At 41.2% G+C, this 26,655-nt stretch overlaps 1 pseudogene; it reads right to left on the bottom strand.

The window, feature by feature from the left end:
• Positions 1-285: 285 nt before the first annotated feature.
• LOC116699631 (potassium voltage-gated channel subfamily B member 2-like) lies at positions 286-25,871 on the bottom strand (annotated as a pseudogene).
• Positions 25,872-26,655: the final 784 nt, after the last annotated feature.

Below are 26,655 nucleotides of genomic sequence, written 5' to 3'. Positions count from 1 at the left end.
AAGACTCAAGTCTTGTAAGAGATACAATTTGCTTAGACAATTGTAAAAAGTATTACTTCATTCCATTTTCTGTCTTTTACTGGTGTTATTAGTCCCTCATAAGAAATAGGCCTAAATAGCAAGCAATAAGAGACTGTAAATTAAACTCTATCTCTCTCACTCTCTCTTCTTCTCTCTCTCTCTCTCTCTCCTCTCTCTTTCTCAGTCGTAAATATACTCACTCACACAAGGCTTTGTTTATGCTCACATCTGAGCCCTAAAGATTTATCAGTGGTCACTGTTTCGCTCTGCAACATACCAGTCTGGTCTACAAGTAATAGTCAATAACACTGGTGTGAGACAGTGTCTTTCAGATAGTATCCAGACGTGTGTGTGCATGTGCTTCTGACTTCCCTCGATGTAATAAAGCCATGTGAGAACACTGCAGATGTGTCTGTTTCAGATGAGAATGAGAATCCAAAAGTCTAGTGGGATTTGACAAGTCGCTCCAGAAAAACTACAACAACTGATAGTTTTGTTACCACTTTGGTGTGTTTCTGCATTGTCTTTGTCAACAGGTGCAGAGCCCACACCAGGTCCTAGTTGTTCTGGTTTATTCCGGGTAGTTGCTGTCATCCATCCCATTCACCTTTGACTCAACCCATCCATTTGGTGTCCCTGTTTGAGAACTGTTCTCTACTTTTTGGGCTCACATGCTCGTTTCACAGGGTGGTGTCGAGCTTCTGTCTAGAACAATGTGATTTTCTCGTTTCTCCCCACTCTGTTCTGCTCCCTCTCTTCCTTCTCCTTCTTCCCCTCCTTCCATAAATGCCAACTCCTGGGTGCAGTTGAGGGGGCTGGCTTTGGACAGTGGGCTAGTATTGTTGCCTGAGCTGACAGCAGACCTTTCCATGTGATTCGTCCCCTGGTGGCTTAAGCTTCTGAGCTGTCCTTCACCTTCTAATCTCCTGGCTGCTGAGCCCTCACCTCCACCATGGGGGTTGCTTGGACTGACAGATTGCTGGGCCAGACACGGAGAATGCACGATCGCCGGCGGAGACTTAGCTTCCTGGGTTAGGGAGCAAGAAGACGGGGAGAACCTGGAAACTATGTCGTCGGAAAGCAGTTGAGCAAGCTTGGCTGAGCCAGGAGAGGCTTGTTTAGCTACAGGTGTCATCACCACCATTAGCACGTCATCTTTGGATCCAATGAAGTCAACCTTGTGGGCTCTTGGCTTTATAGGGCTGCTATAATCTTGTAAGGAACTGCAGTTGCTGTCATAAGTCACCCCAACACTTTCCTTGCTCTGTGGCACCAAACCCACATCTCTAGTCCCACATGCTTTGGGGCTGGACACAAACTCATACAAACCCTCCTTAATGATGGCCATTGGCTGGATGCTGTCAGGGCCCTTGCTCACTTCCATGGTGCTGATCTGACTTAGATCCAAGGGAGGGGGGATGCGCTGGTTTCTAGTTCCAGCTTGACTCATTTGAGCACTTGGGAGCAGAGAGCTTCTTTCTCCTCTTTCCACTGAAAAATCCTCAGCCACATTAGAGAATTTCCTGGAAATGTTTGCTTCAGACGAAGTTTGTCGGGCTTGAGTTGAAGACAACGTTTTCATCTCCATCTGCTCCTCTGTAATGTTCTCCTGCTGTTCCTGGATGGTTGCAGTCATATTGTAAGCGTCTTCCAGTCGCTTTGCGCTTAGGCTTTGAGGGGAAGTTTTATCAGATGAAGTCTTGACTCGTTCAGGGGACCCCTGTTGAGCCACTTCCCTGTAATGGGACTTGCCTGGGCTACCCACCTCTGCATTGGTGTAGTTATTGTGGTAGCTCCAGCGGCTAGGGGATGGGCGATTGTCCATAGGACACTTACTGTCCTCCTTTTTATCCACCAACACATCTGTAAGTTCCATATTGCGTGCAAAAGCATCCTTTAGGTTAATAGAAATAATGCTTCCACTCCGTTTTGCTCTCTCAAGAGCTTCCCTCCTCTTGATGGCCTTCTCTTGCCTTTTCTGCTCTCGGTAGAACTCAGAGAAGTTGTTGACAATGATTGGGATGGGAAGAGCAATGACCAACACACCTGCTATGCAGCAGAGCCCTCCTACAATCTTTCCCAGCAGGGTTTGTGGGTAGATATCTCCATAACCAACAGTGGTCATAGTAATGGTAGCCCACCAGAAGGACGCAGGGATACTGGTGAATTTGGTGGCGTCCTCGTCCTTCTCAGCGAAAAACACCAAGCTAGAAAGATCATAATGCCCATAGCTAAAAAGAGGATCAGTAGACCTAACTCATTATAGCTCCTTCGCAAAGTGAAGCCCAATGACTGGAGTCCTGTTGAGTGCCTGGCTAGCTTCAGGATCCTGAGGATCCTCATAATTCGGAAGATCTGGACCACACGGCGCACGTTCTGGAACTGCAGAACACTCTTGTTAGACTCAGTTAGGCAGAGGGTCACAAAGTAAGGCAGAATAGCCAGCAAATCAATAATGTTCAGTGGTGCTTTGATGAAATCCCATTTGTTGGGCGCTGAGAGCAGGCGCAGCACATACTCCATGGTGAACCAGGCAATGCAAACAGCTTCCACATGGGCCAGGTTGGGGTTATCATTGAACTGGCCAAATTCATCTACCACCTGGAGCTCCGGCAGGGTGTTTAGGGACAACGAGATGGTGGAAATGATGATGAATAGGATGGAGATCATAGCCAGAAACTGCAAGACAAAAACAAGATTGTGGGTTACTGCATTAGCTAAGCATATTTTTAGTTTCATACATGTCTCTAATCTGTACTTAGACACATAAAAAGATGCAGAGCTTGTGATCCTTGGTCAGTTCCAACGTGCCAGTCGGCCTGTGCTATGCAAAAAGATAGTTCAATAATTATGGACTTCAGTTTGGTTTGGATTGTAATGTCTCCACAACTGTTGCATTGTTTGTCAGGTTCCCTAGAAGATACCTACTTTTGACTTTGGGAATCCACTGAATTTTCATCACTTGGTTCAAAGAAAAATGTCAGCACAATTGAATCGGTTGCTACACAATTTTGAGTCACACGCTCCAGTTCCCTGGAGGATGAAATGAAAGGACGTTGGTTTCCCAGAAGTCTTCATCTAGTGCTTATACTTGATGAGCAAAAAAACTCCTAAACTAATATTCTCATCAGCTTCTGTGCACAGTGCAAATTAGCAACTATTAGCATGCTAATATGCCAGGTGCACATGTCTTGTAGTTATCTGCCTAGTCATCAGCATGTTAATTATGGGCAGCATGTTAGCTCCTGACATTAGCATTTAACTCAAACCTGCTTTGCATAACTACAGGCCCTCAACCAGTGGTTGATTTGTGTGACACCTAGTAGCACAATCAGTGAATTTCCATAAAATTTGCCAAGGATGTGCCTCTGGTCTACAGGGTGAGCTTCATAATCAGGTGAACCGAAAAGTCTTTTAGACTAAGTTTCTCTAAAACCAAATGTAAGCTTTTACGAGGGTTTTTGTGACAAAGTTTGTTGATAATAATTTGAAAAAGAAAACGTTTCAGCCTAGTTTTTATTACAGGTAAATGTAATTTGGTTTTGTTAGTGTGTATCAGTAACTGCATGCAGAGCTTACTGAACTCAGTGCCCCTGTCAGTCTCAATGATACTAATGGAGGAGTGCAGGGGCCGATTCACTGCAACATAGGCTACGTTTTCACTGAGGAATACCGGCCAACCTCAATTTTCATGGCTGCTTTCATATCACATTGATCACCTCAATTAACTAATAAATGGAAGTAAATGAACGCTGCACCATATTATGTATAGTGACAGTCACCCCTAACCGTCTTCTGCTCGTGACCTCTGATTGCATAATAGAAAAATATGACAAAAATGGAATCTAATGAATAGCACATGGGCTGCAAACCGCAGAGCTCTTAATTGGCCGATCTAGGACAAACTTCTAAAAAATAAGGGCTGTGTCAGTTCTAACTCCAAGACCCCTACGTTTTACTTCTAAGAGCAAGATAAGGTAAGGATACAATATGTTTTCTGTTCCTCGAGAGGAGCTTTGCCAAGTCTGAAAAATAGGCATTTACCAGGCAGGAAGGGTCTAATGATAGATCAAGTTGCATTATTCATTCATTCAACCTTTTATTTATACTCGAGAAACCATTGAGGGGTCGCCATCCTTTACAATGACATCGAGTCCGTTACAAAGACAAAGGAAGAAAGGAAGCAAGATGGGAACCAGGATGTATGAAACACCGAACCAGCAGTTTTGGGATTTGATTGAAAATATGGTCTTTTAGCCTCTGTTGCATCAGTTTTTTATTTAATTCTGTCTCTTGTGAGTCTCTGATTAGTCAGTCTCTTCCCACAATGCACTGGAAAGAATTGGTCACCTGCAGGACCAGCAGACATTCAAGCATGAATATTTTACAAATTGCTGAGTAAAATGTAGACAGAGTGAGTTATAGGTTTTTGCCCCTAAATATTCAATTTCACAGGTGATTTATGAGCTCCTGGCTCACATAACGCCACAGAAGTCGTAGTTCTCACAGGACGGCTCAAATAGAAAATTGACTAAGGGGATTCAGCAACACTCCCTAAAAAAAACCTGCATGTCCTAGCCAAGTGCGGTATCCGAAGCATGTGCGATCTGAGTCCTCTCTCTGCAGCTCTTGCGAGGACATTTCAGGATAATTATAATAGGATTTTGTTGCTATCTATAGAAAGGATAGAGAGAGGTTAGAAGTGTTTACTCACTCTTTCCACCCCCTACCGGAAGAGTCAATCAATAGTTAAAAACCCCTAAGAAAAGCTTTATATAAAAATGAAATGAAACAAAAAGGTCAGAAATAAAAGAAAATGTCAAAACAAAGTGGTAATGACGGCCAGGAGGCAGTGAGAGATGCTGTTATAAAAAGAGACAGTGGTAGCTTGTGCTCACTGTGTGCTGATGCATTAATGGAGATGGCACGTCATTATGTAAAGCTAGTGAGTTGATTACAACTGAGAGGGATTTTATCAGGAAATTCAAACATACACTCCATGATTTTAGCAAAATGTCACATTGAGTGATTACAAATGGAGCCTGAACTATGTGGAAACAGGCAATATAATGAGTGTCAGTCTTAAAAAAGGCCTTTTTTCTTGACAAGATGACATGTTTGGAGATAATATAATAATATGTGTATTTGATACAGCCCCAACTGTGAAATAATAACAATATGAAAAAAATGAAATAATATGATATCACCACTATCAACCAAACAGGTTAGATTTGGTTTATAATAACATTTGATTACATATTATGCAACCATCAAGTGTATGAAGTTTTGACTATAATGGAAGACTTTCTCAGTGTGTAATTATGATCAATAAATAAGCATTACTAAGTGAAACATTTAAAATATAAAAGATAGTTATATTATGTCTCTAGATTATCCATTTATCTACCCAAAATCCAATCATTTTAAGAAATGCACTGCATATTGTTGCTTTTGGTTACTCATCTGTCCTTGTATCATATTCAAAGTTAAGGTATTTGTTCAGGTGCTGCTGGGATGGATTGAGCAGTGACAGTTAAAACAGTGTGTGACTGATGTGCAGATAAACCTAATGATCAGGTAAGAAAGGGAGAACTTTTACTAATCTTTATATCTGCACTTTCTTTCCATTCTGCTATGACAACTGTCCCTAAGACGCAATCGAGAGTTCCTGTGAAATCACGTGATGGAAAGATTGTCTCGGCTGTTTCCGGATGAAGGACCTTCTGGCCTATCAGAGACATGTCAAAGGACACAGCGCATTACAGCAGTACACAGTGTACAGTGTTTCTGCTGCTCCATAATCCTCATTCAGACCACGGGACTTGGTTTCTGACAAACACTTCTTAGACAACACTGCAACGCAAGCAAGAAGAGGCGAACAGAGAAACAGGGAGAGAGGAAAAAAACAAGCGAGAGAAGACAGACAGAAAGTCGCAGAGAGACAGGACAAAGGAAAGTAAAGGGGCCGGTGTAACACAGTGTGTGTCCACCCTGCAGCGTCTTAATGGCTTAATGGCTGCCAAATGCTGTGACCTTGGCACCCAGGGCAGATTTAAAGCAGTACCAGGAACACACAAGCTGCTTTAGGAGCTGTGCAGTGGAGGAAGAATTAATGGAGGCTCCACATTTAAGATTCGGCTGCTCAGTAACAATTTGAGTTAAATGAACTGGACTCAGCTGAAACACATTTAGTCCTAGCGAAACAGTTTGTCTAATGGGGATAAACGTTTGGTTGAAGGTCAATGGTAATGCTGCTCTGTGCCTTTGTCTCACTCTTTTCTAGGATTATGATCAAAATCTACTGTGGGCTCCTTAATCACTTTGGTGACCTTTCCCCCCTAAACGTTGATTCTTGACAGGTCCAATGAATGACTGCCCACGTAAAATGTGCATTATATATTTACAGTCCCCACAAGATGAATCCTAACTTTTTTCTGCCCCTAAAGAAAAAGAGGTTTCTTATGAGAAATAAAGTGGGCTAATTATTAACTCTTCACAATTTTAGAAGACAGCATAATACCATAAGACTTAATTATTTAGTTTCGCCTATATTGTTTGACGCACTGGATGTCTTTGATGTCACACTGGGTGGTGTAGTGTGTAATTTATCTGTATACATCTAAAAGCATAAACGTGCACTCACCCAACCCATTTGGACCTTCAGCAACACACATATATATATATATATATATATATATATATATATATATAATAGAATAATATATATATTGTGCATGGGATCTTATACACAGTCTCTACACAGTATCTCTATCTTTGGCTCATTATCCATGTACAGTACATGTTCATAACTTCCCATAATGGCCCATTGCTATAATTGTTATTTATATATAGTCTCTCTCTCTCCTTCTCTCTCTTTCTCTCTCTCTCTTTCTTTCTTTCTCTCGCCCCACGCCACCCCACCCCAATCCACCAAAATGCTCTTGTCTGTAAATTATAGAGCGTGGTCTAGACCTACTCTATCTATAAAGTGTGCTGAGATACAGCTGACCCTATAATTACAATTGAATTGAATGATTGTGTCTTACTATCAATACATCATCCCACAGCCAACGTCATGGTGTGTTAAAATAGAAAAGGTTCATTGTCTTGGGAGCATGACTGTGCTCAGTAGATGTTATCAGATCGGTCAGGGGCTCAACAAAAAATTACAATTCATCCGTTGGGGACACCATAAATATCAACCGCAAAGTTGTAGACATAGAGTATCTACCTCTGGACAACAGACTGCTATGAATCAATAAAGCGTGGGGGTGGGGATGATGTCCCAGCCAGGGTCAACGTGAACAGGGCGAAGTAGGAAATTAGAGAAATGGACAGGGGAAAAAAACACAAGATAAAATGAAAGAATGGATGAAGTGAGTGCCTGGGCAGAGAAACCTTGCGCCCTGATCGATATGCGGAGGTATTTCTGGAACAACAGGGACATGGATCCGTTGGACAGCTGCTGTTTCTGCCACCCAGGTCATCTAAGCTGCTGCTCTCAACAGTCATATTGTTTTCATCCATTGTTACACTGAGGTTGTGCTCATATTGACTAATTTATGATGTGCTGCACTATGATTAACATTGGGAGCAGATTGTTTATAGTTCAATTCAATGCAATGTTAATAATACACACAGACTTTTTTAACGCCCGATAGCATCAATCAAGACTCGTGTTCTGCTCACTGGAAGCAGCAGATGTTGGAGGCACAGGTTTCTGGGTTCTGAAAGTCCCTTCTCTATGGAACAAACTTTGAGCTAGCTATGGCAAGGATTGAAAAAACATTTGGATCGTGCAACAAGGCAGGCCTGCTTGGTTCTTTCGGGGAATGATTGTAAAAATTTACAAAGAATACGTTTAGGTAGTTTACTTACTGGGACGTTTTGGGATTGATTGGTGGGGTTTGGTATGGACGAAGTACACACAGAGATACATTGGCAAAGAGCTGATGAGGTTTAACCATGTATCCAGCTAATTTAAACAGGTCACGTTACTGTGTTGTGTGAACAGTTAACGTCATTTAATATGTATTATATTGTATGTGGCATTTGGTGTATCTTTTCTCTCCTCTCCTAGAATGTTTTCATTAATTCTTATATACATTTGTTGATAAGGGTGAGCATACAAAACTAAATTTGGAAAATTTGAGCCGAAGGTGGCAAAACCAGGAGCTACTCTCGTTATATTCCCTCCGACTCAAACTGTCCTCAGTGCTTTTGATTTTGGTTTTATTGCTACGGAGAGAAATGGAGACCACATGCAACATTTGGGGACCTGAGTCAGTAGTTTACATGACAAACTCAGTGTATCATTAGGATCTGAATGGTATTCAGTCTCAGATAGAGACAGAGACACGGAAGAGTCACGATTATAGTAATTACCCCGAAGAGAAGCGTGTGGCTGGTCGATGTGAAGCTCTGGGCTGAAATTACCCAGACATGCTATGTTATTAGCCATCTAGGCAGGGTGATCACTGCCCACCTACACTGGAGCACAATGGAAGCTGCTCTGCTGTGGATCCGCTAGATGAAGGTAATTTGATGAGTCTTTGTTGCTTTGTAGAGACCATTTTTTGGTGATCTTTGTAAAATAACAAATATTCCACAGAGCAAATATTTCAAAAAGAAATATACACACAATGCTTGCACACAGCATCAAAGACAATCTCCAAACCCCCCATAATTTATAAGATTTCCAAGTTCAATTTTCATATTTTGCCCCATGCTCAAAGGAGCACCGCTAAAAATGTTGATTATGTCATAAAAGTAAGTCTATAAAAGAAAAAAATGCAAATTAAAATAAGGTTTCACACTTTTTTTAAAGCAATTTCTCTTAGTATATCGACTAAAATGATCAAATCATTATGATGACTGCAAATATTACTACTCGTCGCCCTTTTCTGCAAAAAACAAAATACAATTCAGAGCCGCTGTTACATGTGGACACATCTGAAGGTTTTAGTTGAACCAGTTATTTAATATATTGATCACTATGGTTTTTAAACAATGCCCTTTGTTGGGGGATTGAATCTTTGAAACATTGCAGCAATTTATCGCTATACAGCACCAGAAAAGTTTGTAAATTAGATAGAATCTTTTCTTAAAGCAGCTATGAATTCAGAAGTAACTTTACACTGCAATAACAAACCTTCAAATGATCCTGGTGGAACTGAGAAGAGACACACGCAACAAGATGGTTTATCAAAAGGTGGTTATCACAAGCTCCACTTACGTAGTTTTTGTGGAGCTTTAAGCGCATCGCTTGGCCTTCATCAGCGGATGGAGTTTGTTCCATATTGAGTAAGTCCATCCTCTGATGAAGGCGATACGATGCAACTAAGACAAGCTCCAAATCAGGAGAGGTTAACAGAATAAAAACAGAAAAGGATATGAGCTGTATGGGGTAAATCTGCTACAGGTGGAGGGGATGGATGCTGGCCAAAAGATGTGCGAAATAAGCAGAGACTGTTAATTGTGGTCATTGTTAGATTGGTTTAATTTAAGCAGAACCTCCATCAGATGCTCATTAGAGTCAGATACTTGGCCGCAGCTCTGACAGGACCCTCAGCCTAAGTCTAAGCCTAAATTACACATCTAGTGACCTTATGTCACACAATGTAATGTTGGAACAAGTGCACACTCACTGAGGCACATCAGATCAAACCTCTTGCCCCTGCACACACCGGTTAGCTGTGATACATGGCTGAATCAGTGACCTCCTCCTCATCTGCAGGAAACCACATTTACAATTTAAGAGATGTGTTTTCAGAGTTTGAGCTTTATGGCCATGGTTCTCAGCAGGAAACCAATGGAGTGCCTATTGCGGGTAGGGAATGAGTTCTTACAAGTGAAGGAGTTCAAGTACCTTGGGGTCTTGTTTGCGAGTGAGGGGACAATGGAGCGAGAGATTGGCAGGGGAATCAGAGAAGCGGGGGCAGTATTGCATTTACTTTACCGCAACCAGAAGGCAAACCGGCTTAATGTAAAGTTCAATTTTTCTACCCTAGGGTCATGAAGGCTGCGTCATGACCGAAAGAACGAGGTCCCCGGATAAGCAGATAAAGATGGAGATGGTTTTATGTTTAGTAGTGCTGCATTACTTGCAGTGTGTGACCAAGTCATTTTTGCTCAAGTCCCAAGTAAGTCTCAAGTCATTTCGTCCATCTCTCAAGCAACTGTCAAGTTGTTCTTTTGGGGTCAAGTCAACACACAGGTTATGTCAAGTCAAGGCGAGTGCTAGGTTAAGCCAAGTCAAGTCCCAAATCAAGTCACTTTTTTTTTTAACCATAGATAAAGCACTCTTACCTGTAGTATGTGGTCTATATAAAGACAAGGTAGCCCAACTAATAAAATGATCGGCTGGTTTGTATGACGTGAGCTTTTGAGTCCAATTGTGATTCACAGTTTGCGCTGCTACAGCTGCATAGCATGCTTGATATTTAGACAGAAACGTCACAACATTAAGTGATATTATTGAATATTTAACAGCTAACATTCAAACTTATGAAAAAACGCAAGTCAGCGAGTCATCATGCGTAGAGTCAAGTCTCGAGTCATTGACTAAAAAGTCCAACTTGAGTCTCAAGTCATTGTTTTTTTTTTAAGCCGTCAAAACGGTGACTCAAGTCAACTCAAGTCCAAGTCCAAGTCTCATGTCCACATCTCTGATTACTTGTGTTTATGCACAGGGCAGAGAGGGATCTCTTCTGATGGGATTCTGTTCCACTGCAGAATTAAACCTCCGAACTCCACGTCATGTGAGGCGAGGCTAACTGACAAAAGATAGAAATTAGAATGAACGTGTGTAGGTAGCTGCATGTGTAAGAACTCTCCTCTGATTAAAAAATTTAAAAAAACAAACTCATTCTTGTAATCCACCATAATGCTTCTGCACAGCCATGCGGTAGATGTTAACATTTAGTCAGCTGCAGGAAATATCACCGATGTCGCTCCTAAACTGAAGACAAATAAAGTAGTGAAAAAAGAAAAGACAGCGTGGCAGCGTGGTAGCTGTGGTACGCTCCTTCCCACTGACAGCCTGACATGGAGACATTTACCAACAAAAGATTTACAGCAAACAGCAAACCACTTTGGATCACCCTCTCTCCTGCTGGAGTGAGACATCCTTCTCGTTTGAATAGAAGCATTCAATATTGGAAAGCTATAGTACATTAGTGTATAAACATCATTCTGCTACACTCTGAAAGCACTGAAGACATCTGAGTGGCTCCTTACTGCCGTCTGGGAAAAGATGCTCCATACATAATGCTGATGCAGACCCTGTACACACACCACCAATGGCTCACTTTCACGTGTCCTGAAGTTTGTGTTTCAATTTTGAAAAGTTGCAAGTGTTTCAATGATTGCTATTTAGTAAATCAACAAAGAAAAAGCTCCATGCCAATGCAACTATGAAGGGCTTAGCTGCTCCCTGCGTTGCTGACATGCTCTGTGTAATACACACGTGTCAGATCCCTCAGATCATCAAGTTAATGTCTTCTCACTATACCAAGAAATCAATTCTTAATCAGCTTAGTAATTTAGTGCTACTCTCTGGAATTATCTACCACAGGAACTAAGTTCTGCTCCAACAGTATCTTCTTCCAAAAGCACACTTTAAAAAAATCCTTTTTTTTCCTCCCCAAGCTATTAGTTAAATTAGGTTGAAAATAGGGATAGACCTATTATCGGCCTTGGGCGATTATTGAGCCGTTTTTTGGGGGATTTTGTAGATGATCAGTATCAGCGTTTTATTCGACGGATAACCGATAAAGTTCATATAAGTTTTAAGTTTCAATTCATAAAAGAAGTGTGCTACTTCGGCTCTGCTACAGCTCTGTCTGTCCCTTTTCTTTGGTTTCACTGTCCACTGAGTCTGACTCAATGTCCCGCCCTCAACACTATCTGACTCCCTGTTACTGGCTGTTATCTAGAAAGTTTCTAATTTGTGAAATAATATCTTAAAGCATTTACACAAAGTTTTGTGTTGGAGTTTGTAACATTCCAACATCTTAAATATGACTTAAAAGAGTTTTATTTTCACTATAAATGCACATCGCTTCAAAATATCGATTATCACTTTCATTAACTACTAATAATCAGATTGGTATCGGCCTTGAAAAACCAGTATCGTCACTCCATAGTTTAAAGTGCGTAGTTAGGTAAAGTAGTACATGTACTTTATCTTAGAAGGAGTATTTTTTTAATCTTTATTATTCCTTTTTTAATAATAATGATATTATGTACTTATCGTATTCTACTTTTACTGTAATACTATTTAATTTTGTTTTTATCAGCATGAGTTGTGCCTTTTTCTTCTTGCTTGCTTTTATTTTGAAGCACGTTGAATTTTCGTCTGTCAGATGAAATGTGCTATAGAAATAAACTTGACATGAATATGAAGCACTGCTTATACTCTGGTGGCTGGCGTGCGTCCATGTCGGGTAACTTGCCTTCACATTACGTGTCATTTTTCTGTCGCGGATCGGTCCTTGCATGTGGAGGACAATGGGACAACGGATTCCCGGTGCTATACAGGAGGGAAACTAAACAAGTGTACAACAGGAACATAGGCCAACATCCAAATGTTCAAAACTACAATCCTAAAAGTAACGTGAAAAATCTGTTTGGTTTTACCTAATCTGATGCCAGATTTGCAGCAAATCGCAACATCGTCAGAGTTTACTGAGGCAAAAGTCACGCCATTCCCCCAAATTAACCATATTACATAAACTGCTCATGTGCAGATGGAAATATAGGCAAACACACCGGTAATCACCCAGATGTGCATACAAACATACTAGCACCAAATAATTGCATAAAGCTAAAGTAGGATGTAGGTTTCTTTTGACAGTAAGTCTCAGTAATAAATCTAACATTCCCGTTCATTTAAACATACACATAGAGTAAGTGGTTGAGATGAATATTGTTTAGCTGGTCCCCAGTCTGACTGCTGACCAACCAATGCCCTCTGTCATAAAACTGTGTTCAGTGGTCACTCTGTTCCCAGATCTCAGTAACAGTAACAATCAATAGAAACAATGTTCACACAGTGGCACGCTATTATTTTATGATTACTTTAGGGATGCAATTGACGATTATTCTCATCATTGATTCATGTATCGATGAATTTGTTTTTTTGGTCAATGAAATGTAAGAAAATGGGGAAAAAACAACCAGTGTTTTCCAAATTTTAAAGCCCTTGAATGATATTATTTATGGTTGAACCTTCTTTTTTGTTGATGGACATAGACATTAAATGCAACATATAAAGAACTATGATTATAGCCATTTACATCATTCATCAGAATCTTAGACTTAGACTTAGACTTAGACTTCTCTTTATTGATCCTTTGGGATGACTCCCGCAGGAAATTGAAAGTTCCAGCAGCAGTTTTTAGCAAGAACAAAGAAATAAAAAATAGATAAAAAGACAGTATAAAGACAACAAAATCAACAAAATACCAATAAAAATTATAACAACTAGCTACTGGAGAGGCAGCCGTCTGCCACAGCGCCAAAACTACTCTGCTCAGCAACAGGCTGGTTTACGTTGAGATTTTTACACAACTCTAAAATGATAATTTCCTCTTTACTAATGAAGTGGTTCATTTAAATATACCAAACTGATCCAATAAACTGTATATCTCATACCTATTTGGCAACCTGATTGTTATTCTAAATTCATCTGTAAACAATATTAATAAGTAGAGGGTGTCAGGTTTAGCCCACGTGGAGAACAGACATAATTATTTTAATTATTTTAGGGTTGCCTTGTTTTATCAGATGGGAAATTCTACATGAGTTGCACATCATTTCTTAACCTAAACTTTTTGTGTCTGGAAACTCCACAATTTTAATCTTATTTAAAAAAAAAAAAGGGTTTAATTGCAAAGCTGATCACCGTGAGACTGTGCACAGTTTGGACCTTTTTTGAGTCAAGCAACACTGTCATTAGATGAAAATCTTATTGGACTGTGTTCGCACTGTAATTGCCCCCCCCCCCCCCCCCCACACACACACACCCTTTCTCCTTCCACCCTTCTGCAGGTCAGACAGTGGACAGGACAGACTATCCAACCTGCCAACAGTTAGTCTATTTACAGCAACAGCAGTCCTGGTAAAAGCTCCAAAGGAGATTAAGCCATACTCCTAAGTCATACTGTGTGTGTGTGTGTGTGTGTGTGTGTGTGTGTGTGGGTGTGGGTGTGGGTGTGGGTGTGGGTGTGGTGTGTGTCCATGAACAGGTGACCATGGTACAGACACGCTGTCATAACTCACTGTTGGTTCCATCCAAACTCATTCACTATACATAACAAGATACAACATAAGACAAGACAAAAGTTTGCTGATATTCAAAATCTGAATATTAGGACAAAGTTTGTGGATGATAATAGAACATATACATGTTCTAACTTGTTAAAGTCTATATTATTGCTTTGACCAATTGAAATTACCAACATGTCTAGCCAAAAGCACTAAAATACATTTGACCGACTTTCAATCAAAATTAAACAATCCTGTTTTAGTGTGTGTGGTGTGTGTGTGTGTGTGTGTGTGTGTGTGTGTGTGTGTGTGTGTGTGTGTGTGTGTGTGTGTGTGTGTGTGTGTTGTGTGACTCGCTTCAAAAGATGCAAAGAGAACATGTAAAAAAAAATGCATTCTGAGCCAAAAATAAGAAGATTACACAGATTATGTAAGTGTATGAAACTAATCTTTATTATTGGAGCATGTAATACTCATGTTATCCAATAAAACTCAAAACTATCATGGATATTTGTCCATCTGGACTCTGAACTGCTGTATGTGTGTGAGACCAAAGGAAAGAGTGTGTTTGCACCAGAACAACTGCTGAACCATGTTTTCCAAATGTCCAGGTAATGCTTTTGTTCTAATCAGCAGTAGCACTAAGCTGTACATGTCACCAGGAAGGGGGATTCCTATTGGCCGAGAGCTGAGCATCATCCCTGCTGCTCCAGAGTGACACACGGCCGGTGTCAGAGCACAGCGGCCTAAGCAGCTTCCCTCCTGCTGACACCACGGTTCCATCATCGTCACATGGAGCTCACATGGCCAGTGTGTTGTATTTATAGAGTGATGAACTATCTGTAAACTCTTATCGTGTAAGACTGCGTGTGCATACATAAATATATTTATATATACTGTATATATATATATATATATATATAATCCTAGTATGGTTTTCTATGATTCATGGTTCAGTGCAGGAAAAAAAGGCCACTCACTTCCTCTCCATTCACTGCTATTAACTTTACTGAAATTCTGCACAAAATGAAATGGAAATCAATTTAAAAAAAACAAATGGCAAACTTCACAACACTTTTACAATAAAAGTAGTTGATATAGAAGCTGTCGCCATGGTCCCGCTACACGTTCTGCAATGCCATGTTCATCTGCTACACTCTGAGGTGCCCAGCTACGTCCTGCTACGCCTTGTAATGCAGCACAGTGCCCTGCTATGCCATGAACTACTACAAAGAACTGCTCCAAACTACTATTTTTTCTATTTTTGTTACTGCCACTCTTCATTCTAACCCCAACCGGCCCGTCAGACACCGCCTACCAAGAGCCTGGGTCTGACCGAGGTTTCTGCCTAAAGGAAGTTTTTTCCTCGCCACTGTCGCACTGTTGCTTGCTCTGGAGGAAACTACTAGAACTGTTGGGTCCTTGTAAATTCTGGAGTGTGGTCTAGACCTACTCTATCTGTATAGTGTCTCGAGATAACTCTTGTTATGAATTGATACTATAAATAAAATTGAATTGAATTGAATTGAATTGAATTGAATTGAATTGATATCGGCTGCATTTCATTTCCAGGACTGTTTAGGTGCTGTCAGGAATTCCACCAAACGCCTGTAATTTTTCGTCCGGATGTCCGTCCCCTTCCGCTTTCTTTGTGTTGATGTTCTAACCTCTGGTAGATTTATGAGGACTATGGTTACCTGGTCCTCAGATCTCTGCAGGGTAAATCCAGACAGCTAGCTAGACTATCTGTCCAATCTGAGTTTTCTGTTGCACGACTAAAACGTTCCACCAAAACAAGTTCCTTCCAGAGGCTATTTTGCAGAGACACCGCCATTGAGTCCGGCCCGTAGCACCACTCAAGATGATTGTGATTGGTTCAAAGAAATACCATTAAACCAGAGCATGTTTTTCTCCCTACCCAGAATGCTGTGTGGACTAGCCAGACCCTCCTATGCTGTGCTGTGGAGGAAGGTCTGGCAACGCGAGACTACAATAAAATCAATTTGTAGGCAGCCTCTTCCTAATGTGCAATATTTCAGCCTCATGGATGGAACTAGAACTAATGCTCGACTCCTTCTTTCGGACTGAAATTATTCAAATGTAGCCCCAAAGATATAATATCTCGTATGTATGATAGAGATTTCAAACTTCCATGTTTTGTATACTTGTGTTGAATCAGCCATTAAAGCTCATATGGCACTCCTCTCCTCTTTTCTCTTTATTTTGTTGACTCACGAACTGGAAAAAGGTCCAATGTATTCCAACACAGTGGCAGTTAATACGTTCCCTCCAGTAATACAGATTGACCATCAGTAGTGTTTTTAAATTATAATGAGAAATTAGTTATGGCCTAATTCTGACAAATGCTGCTTGAATAGTGTTTTAAGGCGCTGTCTGTCTGCTGCCTGTCTGTCTGTCTGCTCTGCTGCAGACAATTAAACTAGCACAGTAAGCTTACTGTGGTGAACAAATGTTTGTTTTAAGCTTGCAGTGTGTACTACTGCACAAATCTTAGAGGGAGCAATCATTTGACAGACACTATGCAGCTTGCAGTACACAAACACATAAAGCTGATCTCCCTGGAAATCCACAGGCTTCCTATTTATACAGAAAACATCATCAATGTCTTTTTTTTCATCAGATGCAAAAAAAAATATTGAACCATGTGAACTCCGTCATGACATCCGGAATACTTTAATCTGTCCCCAAAAAATGGAAATGAAACTAAAGAAATGTTGCAGTAATCCTGGAAAGGAAATTTGTTTTTTTTGCCTTGACATGCACAAACGCACACACACACGCACGCACGCACACACACACAACACACACACACACATATATATACAAATATCTCATTTAAAGCTGAGTGGGAACAGTGCAATTTATTGTGTCATCGACTGCATTTCCAAACTCAATCTTTTCCCCTTCCATCAAACTATTCTTTATGAATAAGTTGTGGTGCAATAAAGATCAGATTCAGAGAGATCAACTGTGCAACAGATTGCTATTGATCCGTCAGACTTTCTCGTACTACTACTCCTTGATGAAGGCAAGGCTAGTCCTGACAGCCGAGAAAGATAGTTATACATGAGTGGCGACAGATGGTTAAAGGTTTTATTCTGTGTTTTTCAAGCTATTTAGATGAAACAAACTGCAAAGTAACGTTATTGGATAATTGTACACCTTTAACTAACGTTTTGCCACTGACAGACTCAGATTATTATTCTGAGTAACATCTAATGTCTGGCATCATTATGGAAAGGATCCCTACAGAAGTCATCCTTTTTGTTTAAAGAGTAAATTTCTTTTTTTTTTTTTAAACAGGGAACATCCCCAAAATCCCTATCACCAAATCCACCAGACTCCATTTAAATTAGGCAGTTTAACAAGGACATTGCTTCTGGTGTAACAACAGTTTCAGCATCATTTACTGCATTCAGGTAAATTTGTATGCAACAATTTATGGTGCAAATGTCTTAATTTATTATTATTCTCCTTCTCTTGTTCAAAACTTCCAGCATATTCAAAACATCATGTGGATCTAGAGAACGAGACCTTGTTAAAGCCGAACCGGCCACGTTTACGGTACATAAAAGACATGTAATCACAAGCTTTTTCACACTCCTGTTGTGTTCTTTAGTCACTCAAAGTAGCACAAGGAAGACACAGTTCTTGTTTTCCGAACATGTTCCCAGCCCCCTGAACAGTTATTTTGCCTCTTTTTGGGGAGTGGGTTGTCTTTCATATATTTTTAGGCGGACATATCTACCTATTCTGAATATTTTCCTCTTTTTTTGGGGGGGTGGGGGGGCATATCCCCTGCATCCCAACCACCCTGAAATCTAGTGAATCCAGTTATCTCCAGTGTATTAGGTTGCAGGCTGTATCCTTAGAGACGGATATGTCACACCCTGGACAAATAAAACCCCAAACCATCTGCATTGATACATATTGCTAGAGGAAACGTGAAAAGTATGTTATGTTTCGTTTGGTCTTTTGCAATCTGGGTGAATTGATCCCTCAAACATCAACACCCCCCCCCCCCCCCCCCCCCACCCACACACACACACACACACTAGCGAGGACCATAGGACAGTCCTCTACAGTGCTAACAAGCCAGAACGCAGGAGAATACGCAACAGTCCAGTAATCCATCCTCCCCCGTCCTCCTCAGTGTCTCTGTTCTTTGCAGGTGAAGAGGGATTATGGTCTTGATAGCTCCCTAATGGCCTCTGATGCAGCTACGTGGATCGGCATGAGGCTGCTAATCATCGAGACAGGCCGCTCGGAGCAGGAGGAAACGGTTCAACAGAGTTCACGGGGCGTCTCCGACTCGTGTCCAGGAATGATTGAGAACTACCTCCGAGTTTTACATTGTGGCATCGACACATAAAAACACACACAATCCTGTTTTAGTGGTGTGAAATAATTGAGTGTGTGTTGTATAGGAACTTTGACATCCAATTAGTTAAGTCCCAGTTGTAAGGGGCCCTTATAGACATAGACATATGACAAAACATAAACAACATAAAAAACATAGACATTATATGTCTATGTTTATAGAGCTCAACAGTGACCGCCCAACTTTTTTAACGGCTCTGTTTCCAGAATGTTTTTTCTCCCATTCAATTGTTTCATTGACGTTTTTAAAACTGCTTTAATAAAGAGTTTTAAGTCTGGAACGAAGCCAACCAGCTACAAGACGATTAGTGAGCATACAACATTTGATTCAGCACAAAAAAAAGTTTTGAAAATGACAAAGAGGTGAAGGTACAAGACCATGTACAGAAACTATCATAGACTTCAATGGAGAAGCTCTTTCTAGCCGTTTGCGGTATGGTAAATGTTTCTATGGCAACAGCGAGTTGGATCAATCCGAGGCGTTGCTGTTTCACTTAGGATTGTGGGTACTGTATTTTTTTACTATAATATCATGGATGTTTTGGATAAGTTAACGGATACGTTTTTTCTTAAAACAAGCTTGATTTCATACAGACTTCTAGCTTCTTCAGGCGAAACTTTTTCTTCCACAACCACGGAGCTCGTGGTCCGCCTACCTCGGATAGTTTAGACATTATGGCTGATGATCTAAATCCTTTTAGAGAAAATCAATGGGATTTTAACTTCCGAATTACACTGTTGAGCAATATTATTGCTGGTGTTGTTATAGTTATGTTACAGTTACTTTCCTTCACTGTCAAAATTATAAATGGCCCAGACAAAATCTGCCCCAAATCATTTTTACCCAATATTTGAACAACTCATGGGCAATTTTAGACCCTTTTTAGGGGGGTTACATTTAGTCTCAGCCCCCATAAAAATTATAACAATAAAAAACTTTTTAAATCAATTTTGGTGCCTCAAGTGAGAGGTTGTGAACTTGTCTGTTAGTGACGAAAGACAAACAATTACAGGTTCAAAGGGCTTGAAACAGGTTTAAAATCCTGTGCGTCTGTCTCCGATGCTAGGCAACTGTAACCCCGTCAAGGAAACGGTCAACGGAAACGTGATGTTGGCCAATCAGAGGAGGTTGCGCCAGACTTCCACCTTTGGCTGATCTTTAATCTGCCAGAGGGAGAGTAGGAAACGGTTATGATGTTTAACGTTGGTAGTCCCCAGAGAAGAGGGTGAAGGTGAGAACGGTAATTTCATGGCAGAGATTAGAACCCAAAATGAAACGTAAACCACTCAAATTATCGCTGAATGTCAGAACATGGTGTCAAATTGGTCGTTATCACTCTGACTTATACATTGTTTTAAGTGTTTAGCTCAGAGATTATCGGCTAATGAAATTAGTGCTGATTACTGAGCGGGGGAGGGTTAACACTGGAGCACTGTAACACTGCACCGTGTCAATAGGGCCCCTAAAGGTCTGATCCTAGAATCACCCCTGGAACAACTTATTGGTTGACATCAAAATATTCATATCATGCATGCAACATTATGCAAGGAACGAACATCTCGGAACAGCAGTGCAGCTCTGCTGAAGCCAGACAGGGACAGGAGTCACTTCGTAAGTTACAATGCTAAGCATCACAGCAGGACCAAATGCATGCTACTAAAGCTTACTTTGACAATTTGGTGCCAGTTTCCTGCCCTCACAGCTGATTCATTGAAGAGAACCGTGTAGATGACAGAATAGAATACTCGGATCATACAAATCCTGTGTTTGTGACAACTTCTGAAATCCACCTTTACAAGTGAACATACCTAAATATTGTTTCTATAAGCTCAGTTATGTCAGGCTCTTTAACCGGGTACTCCAGCACTTCAATAAAGTAAAGGGACTGACAGCTCCGTATAACAGTTATTTCATAGTTGTTGGCTCGAGTCGAGTTAAGGAGTCTCGCTTTTGTTCTATGTCAGTCCAGTTTCTGTGTCTCCGTTCTACGATCAAACTAATGGAAAGAAATGATTTAAGCAAGAAGGGTTAAAAACCTGTGCAGCAGAGGCAGAGATATCCTGACATTATGGATCAAGCTTCAAAGGCATCAATATGTGTATCATCAATAATGCAACTCAAAAGTATCTTCTCATCAGACCCTCTCTAACTGCTAAAATGCCCACGTCTTTCACATGAACTCCACAGCTCCAAGGTCAGATAACCCTGATGACATCATCAGGGTTAAGTTTCTCAGTCTTGACAAAGCCCGTCCAGAAACACAGACGGCATTTTACAACTTGTTTCATAAGCTGAATACGACTATGACTAACTGTATATCCACAACGTTCCACTTCTGGGAATGCTCTAGTGCTGTACTTAAAGAAAAATCCTCCCATTTAAAAACTGGAAACAATCCAAATAGTCCTGTGTTTAATCAGCTAATCATTCCAGCTGGGCTTGTAGCCGTAGCTACATGTAGTTTTGTGTGCAAACATCTTAATCTGTAAAGGAACTAGTGACTAAAGCCATCAGATTAATGTTATGGAGTAAAAAGTACAACATTTCTCTCTGAAATGTAGCGGAGTACAAGTAAAAAGTGGCATGTAAAGAAAAGTACGAGTACCTCAAATTTGTCAGTCTGCCAGTGTCTGCCAGTTATTTTTTTTGAAAGTGCCCGCCCTTTTCCAAATAGTTTTCAATGATGGATTCTCAGATGGTTCAGTGTAACAATCCATGTCAGGTAACAGTGAGCGTACTATGGAGCAGAAAATCATTCTAGTGTGGATCCGGGGGCGTTTTATTATTTTTTCCCAAAGGATCATAGCACCAGACTCTATTTTAGAGTGTAATTTCCCTTTACGAGCATGAGTAAGTTTCAAATCTGAGTAGGTAAACAATTTGCCGGGCTGTTGCCTAGCAATATAATTCCACTGGAAAAAAAAAGGTGTGTGTGCAGCTGTTGTTACCTTTGCAGCCACAGATGAGCTGGGTTTCTCCAGCAGATCCCAGAGCTTCTGTCTCTTGTCGGGACAGCAGCCGTGTTCCTCCTCCTCCCCCTCGTTCTCCCTCAGTGTATCCGCCTCCCTCCGCAGCTCCTCGTTCATCTGCTCCTTCTTCTGGTGGTACCGCGCCTGGCAGCACGACTCCAAGTAGATCTCGTCGATCCCCCAGTAGTCCAGCTCCTGGCCGAAGGACAGGGCGCACATCTCCTCCATCATGTGCAGCTTCCCCGTTCTGTAGAAGTTGAGGATGGAGGAGAAGGCCACCGGGTGCCGGTCGAAGAAGTACTCGTTCTCATTTAGGGTGTAGTCGTCGCAGATCTCCAGCAGCGACTCGTGGGTGTTGCAGTCTCTTAGCCGCCCCAGACGGGTTCTGGGCAGCCTGTCCAATGTTCTCCACAGGACTTCATGTGTGAGACCTCCGACATTGAGCCTGACTCGCCGGGAGCGGGCCTTAATGCGGATGATGTCGATGGGCTCAGGGGGGAGCACAGGCCCTGCGAGCGCGGGCCCTGCGGCAGATCGCGGGTTGTTGACTTTGGGTGTGCTGAAGACCCCTCTTTCTGTCATGTTTGCTCTGCGTGTGCTGCTGTCTTACTGTGGGAGTGGGTTACCTCAGGTTTTCGTGGCCAGTGTGTGTGTGTGTGTGTTGTGTGTGTGTGTGTGCTTGTGTGTGTGGGAGAGTGTCTGGAGCTTGTTTTGCTCAATGAGATGATGATGGTGCTCCACCGAGCTCACCTGGGTGGGTTCGGACCACTGAACTCCTCGTTACATCCATGGCTGGAAAACAAGACATCATGCGTTAACAAGTCGAACAGAGTAGTGTAAACTGTTTTATAAAATTCTCCTAAACGGCCTCTGGAGCCTCTTCACTGACCACAAGATGCGCAACTATCAATATAGAAATGACAGATGGTTTCAAAACATTATCCTGACAAAGCGCTGACATGTACCAGCCTGTGATCATCCATCTACCTTCTTCCTGTCTTAACTATAGAGAAAATAATTCATAATCTCTGCTCATTTTACTCAGCAATTAGGTCATGTAAATCAGATTTATCAAAAAAGAATTCCAAAAAATGTGTAAAACTAGTTGTAATAAGTTGTCTAAGAAGGTGTTACACAGAATTTGGTGACAATTTATACTTCGTCCTTTCTAAACAGGCAAATAAAAACAGTTACATTTTGACCCAGGAAGACAGCAGGTGGGATTATGTGCTGACATTAAAACAATTGATATGATTTCAAAACAGTATTCTGACCAAATTGATATACTGAATACCAGCCTGTGAAAATCCATCAACATACTGCACGTTCCTCTGATGTTACTAGTCAAAAATAGGTCATAACTTCTGCTTTTTTAACTAAACAATAGGTATATAGGATTATTAATCATAATTTCTAAAAGAAAATGTAAAAATAGTCAGAATAATTGGAATGAAGTTGTCTAAGAAGGTGTTTCACAGAAGTGGCTGATGATGTATACTTTGTGCTTTATAAACAGGCAAACCAGACCGGGTGATATTTGACCCGGGCAGACAACAGGTGCATGGTGGAATGATGGAAGACAACACGAGGGTTAAAGACACCGAGTTATACAGTCCCAGTAAGTCCCATGGCTTGTTTAGCTTGCTAAGGGGCCCCAAAGCAACATCATTTTTCTTCCAAAAAAACTAAATCTGTGGTTGCATGTCTCGCTCAATTGGACAATTGGACATGAGAAGCTGGAGGTCTTGCCATCAAAACCTACAATCAGCATCCAGCCTCTCTATCCAATGCAATGGGCTGGTAAATATTTCCTATATTAGGAACATGGCCTATATATGCACAAAAAGGGTCTTAAACTTGAATTTTAAACCTCTACAGCAGAGGTCTTCAACAGGGGGTCCGCGACCCCTAGGGGGTCCTTAGAGTCAAAATATATTTGTTGTTATGTTTTCCCCAAAAAATAAAAAATGTCTAAAAATGTATATTAACATGAATCTAACCTATTATTAGCTAAGCTAAATCGGCCTATTTGTAAAAAACAACAACAACAACATTGATGATAGGTTTGCTGGCCTGTAGGTAAGGGAGACCCTATGGAAGCTATCCACAGATACAGGTAAGATTATGATGATCCACATGATGATATATGAATATGTAAATAATTTTTAATTGAAATAGCTTAGTATTGTAGGGCAACCATGAGAAGGTGTGTTTATAGGCTTTAGGGCACCATACACGTTACTGTATGTACACTGTGTGTAGTGGGGGGGTCCCTGATCGTCTCTCTTTCAGGTTAGGGGTCCTGGGCCTGGAAAACATTGAAGACCCCTGCTCTGCTCAACAGGATGGGGGGTCAAAATCAGATAATGCTGAAGGGCCCACCTCAAGGCCCTGATCATGTCAGTCACTACTCTGCTACTACAGTAGAAAAATGTTGAGAGAGAGAGAGAGAGAGAAAAAGAGAGAGAGAGTGAGAGAAAGAGAGAGACGAAGAGAAGGTCAATAGAGGCTAGCAGCTAACCCTTGCAGGTTAATCTGTCCATGTCGACTAGATACAGGGGCAGAGCACGAGGGTGTGGGTGGCACCGGACAGATCCAATCCACTTATCTACTCTAAAATACCACGCTCCGTGTCATGAGTTCACAGCCTGCATGATCGGAGAGAGGACTTGCTGCAGATATAAGGATTATGGATGCCATTTTATTGTATTCATTTCATTTGTAGTGATTATTCAGATGTCTGTCTGCAATAAATATGTCAAACGTTTCATCTGAATTGTAGGCTAGTTGGCTGGAACACGACATACAGTTTGAGATCTTAAAATCATATATACAGTATATATTTGGTTCAGTGAGTTGCAGACACATAACACCAATTAAAAATGACAAATGTGAGTAAATGGAAAATATTGGAGATGCACTGTGGTATCTGGTAGCCCTGTCAAACCCCGGAGACTCATCAACATTTAGAAAACATTGGCATTTTTTAATTAAAAAGAATGCTCTAAATCACCGAATAATGAAACGGTATATGTTTGAAAACCTGTTCAAATGTTTTCTTATGCAATGAATACCAATTGGAATCCAGTCTGAGAGAAGGAAGGAAATCTAAACTGGATTTTTTAAATATTTGTTTTTACCTGGAAGCCTTTCCCCGGTTTAACTATAAAGGCTTAAGTTGCCATTAGAAGTCCTCTGACTGCGGGATCTTTATCTGATTGTGTAATGGAGTTCCACAAATCCCAGTGGTGGCATTAGGCTTCGTCTCCCCAGGCTCAACTCTGCCTTAGTTAATTATAGCCCGGCTGTGTTCTCCTGGGACACTCATAAGGACACGCCGCTACGTCACAACCAAGCTGCTACTTCACTAAAAATCTGTCTTATTTAGTCCTTCCCCTCCGAAATACACGAGGATTCCTTTCTGTGACATCGACATTAAGATTAACGACTGATTACAGTTCATATCTTGGGTTTATTAAACCAGGCTTCACTTAATTACATGACTAATTAGATGACATAGCTGACTGTTTTTTTTTTTTAGTATCCGACTCATTTCTTCTTCATCAAACCAGACAAAATGCAGAGCCAAGTTAAATCCTTTACATACAACACAGAATAAGAGTCAATAGTGTGAGTGTCCAATTGGTTGTCAAGGGATTAAGGAGACAGGCTTTACCTGTGATTATGCACCTGGGCCCACATTAAGTTTAAAAAGTACAAGGTAGCGAGAAAGTGGATAGAAAGTAGATCTGGACCAACACAAAGGACGACTAGGTCTTCTATCACATTTGTCAATCAACCTGCCGCTGTTATTAAAATACATGTGTTATACATACATATGAAGGGTCTGTAAAGTCAAAAAGTCTCCATGTGTAGCCCACCTCTGTGCAAACTGCTGCCGACATTAGTGGAAAGCCGAACTCTTCCAGGAGGTCCCACCATAGCACACAGTTAGTTATCCCAGCTGCTTCGTCTGCCCTCCGGCCGCTGATTCACGAAGCCTCCCGAGAGCACCCAGACCGCCGCAGATCCACATTATGGCGCAAATCTATTAGCACAAGAGGGAAAGTGTCCCGGGAAACGATGCGTCTGCGGAGCCGAGCGCCATGAGGACACACACAGCGGCTACAGAGAGAAAGAGGGACAAGTGTGAGCCGGCTGGCCCGAAGAGCTATCGGATCGTCCCTGAGGAAGAGAGAATAAGGGGATGAGCGAGAGGAGAGAGAGAGAGAGAGAGAGAGAGAGAGAGAGAGAGAGAGAGAGAGAGAGAGAGAGAGGTAATTGGATTGAGGCGTTCAGCACCATGGACAGCTCCACTTGCTTTCAGCTGAACTCTTTATTAAACACACTTTGTTGGCTCTGGGGAGAATGTGACTGACTGATCCATCTTTACTTCTGATTTCTCTCAAAAAATCATATAGATATTACCACTTAAATGATGCAGTTTGTTAGGTTTTCAACTTTATATAACATACAGAAAGGGTAGCAGTGCCAAGGTGCTTAACCTTTATCAGAATACGTAGTGTGGAGAGTTTCCGCTGATTGTCAGGTTTCTGACCCTATGATAGTCATAATTTCATAATTACATAGTGCTCCGGCGCCGTAGCGGTGCGGGTGTAAATTCCGCGTTCCGATGTAGCTCCACCCCGGCTCCGCCCCTCTCCCCCTGAGCCATCGGTCAAAACTCCCGGCTCCAAAAAGCTTCTGATCACCGGCAAACAAGAGACTCAGGAAGATGTCAATCAATAAATCAATCAATCGATACCCACGCAGTCCGGGGAAGAGGTCTAATAAACCAGATTACCGTAGACCCTTTTTTAAAAATGTCTATATCTGAAATCTGTTTTTTTTTTTTAACCAAATTACCACAAAAAAACTGGATTGGATTCCATACAACGCTCTTTGCAAATACAATTCACAAATCACTTTCATTCCTTTTGATCTTAACTATTAGTCAAAATAATTCATAATTTCTGCTTTTTTAAACTCAAATAT

The sequence above is a fragment of the Etheostoma spectabile genome, chromosome 12, assembly GCF_008692095.1.
Source record: "Etheostoma spectabile isolate EspeVRDwgs_2016 chromosome 12, UIUC_Espe_1.0, whole genome shotgun sequence".
NCBI classification, from domain to species: domain Eukaryota; kingdom Metazoa; phylum Chordata; class Actinopteri; order Perciformes; family Percidae; genus Etheostoma; species Etheostoma spectabile.
The sequence above is the reverse complement of the archived record's forward strand: the minus strand, read 5'-3'. Positions and strand labels throughout refer to the sequence as shown.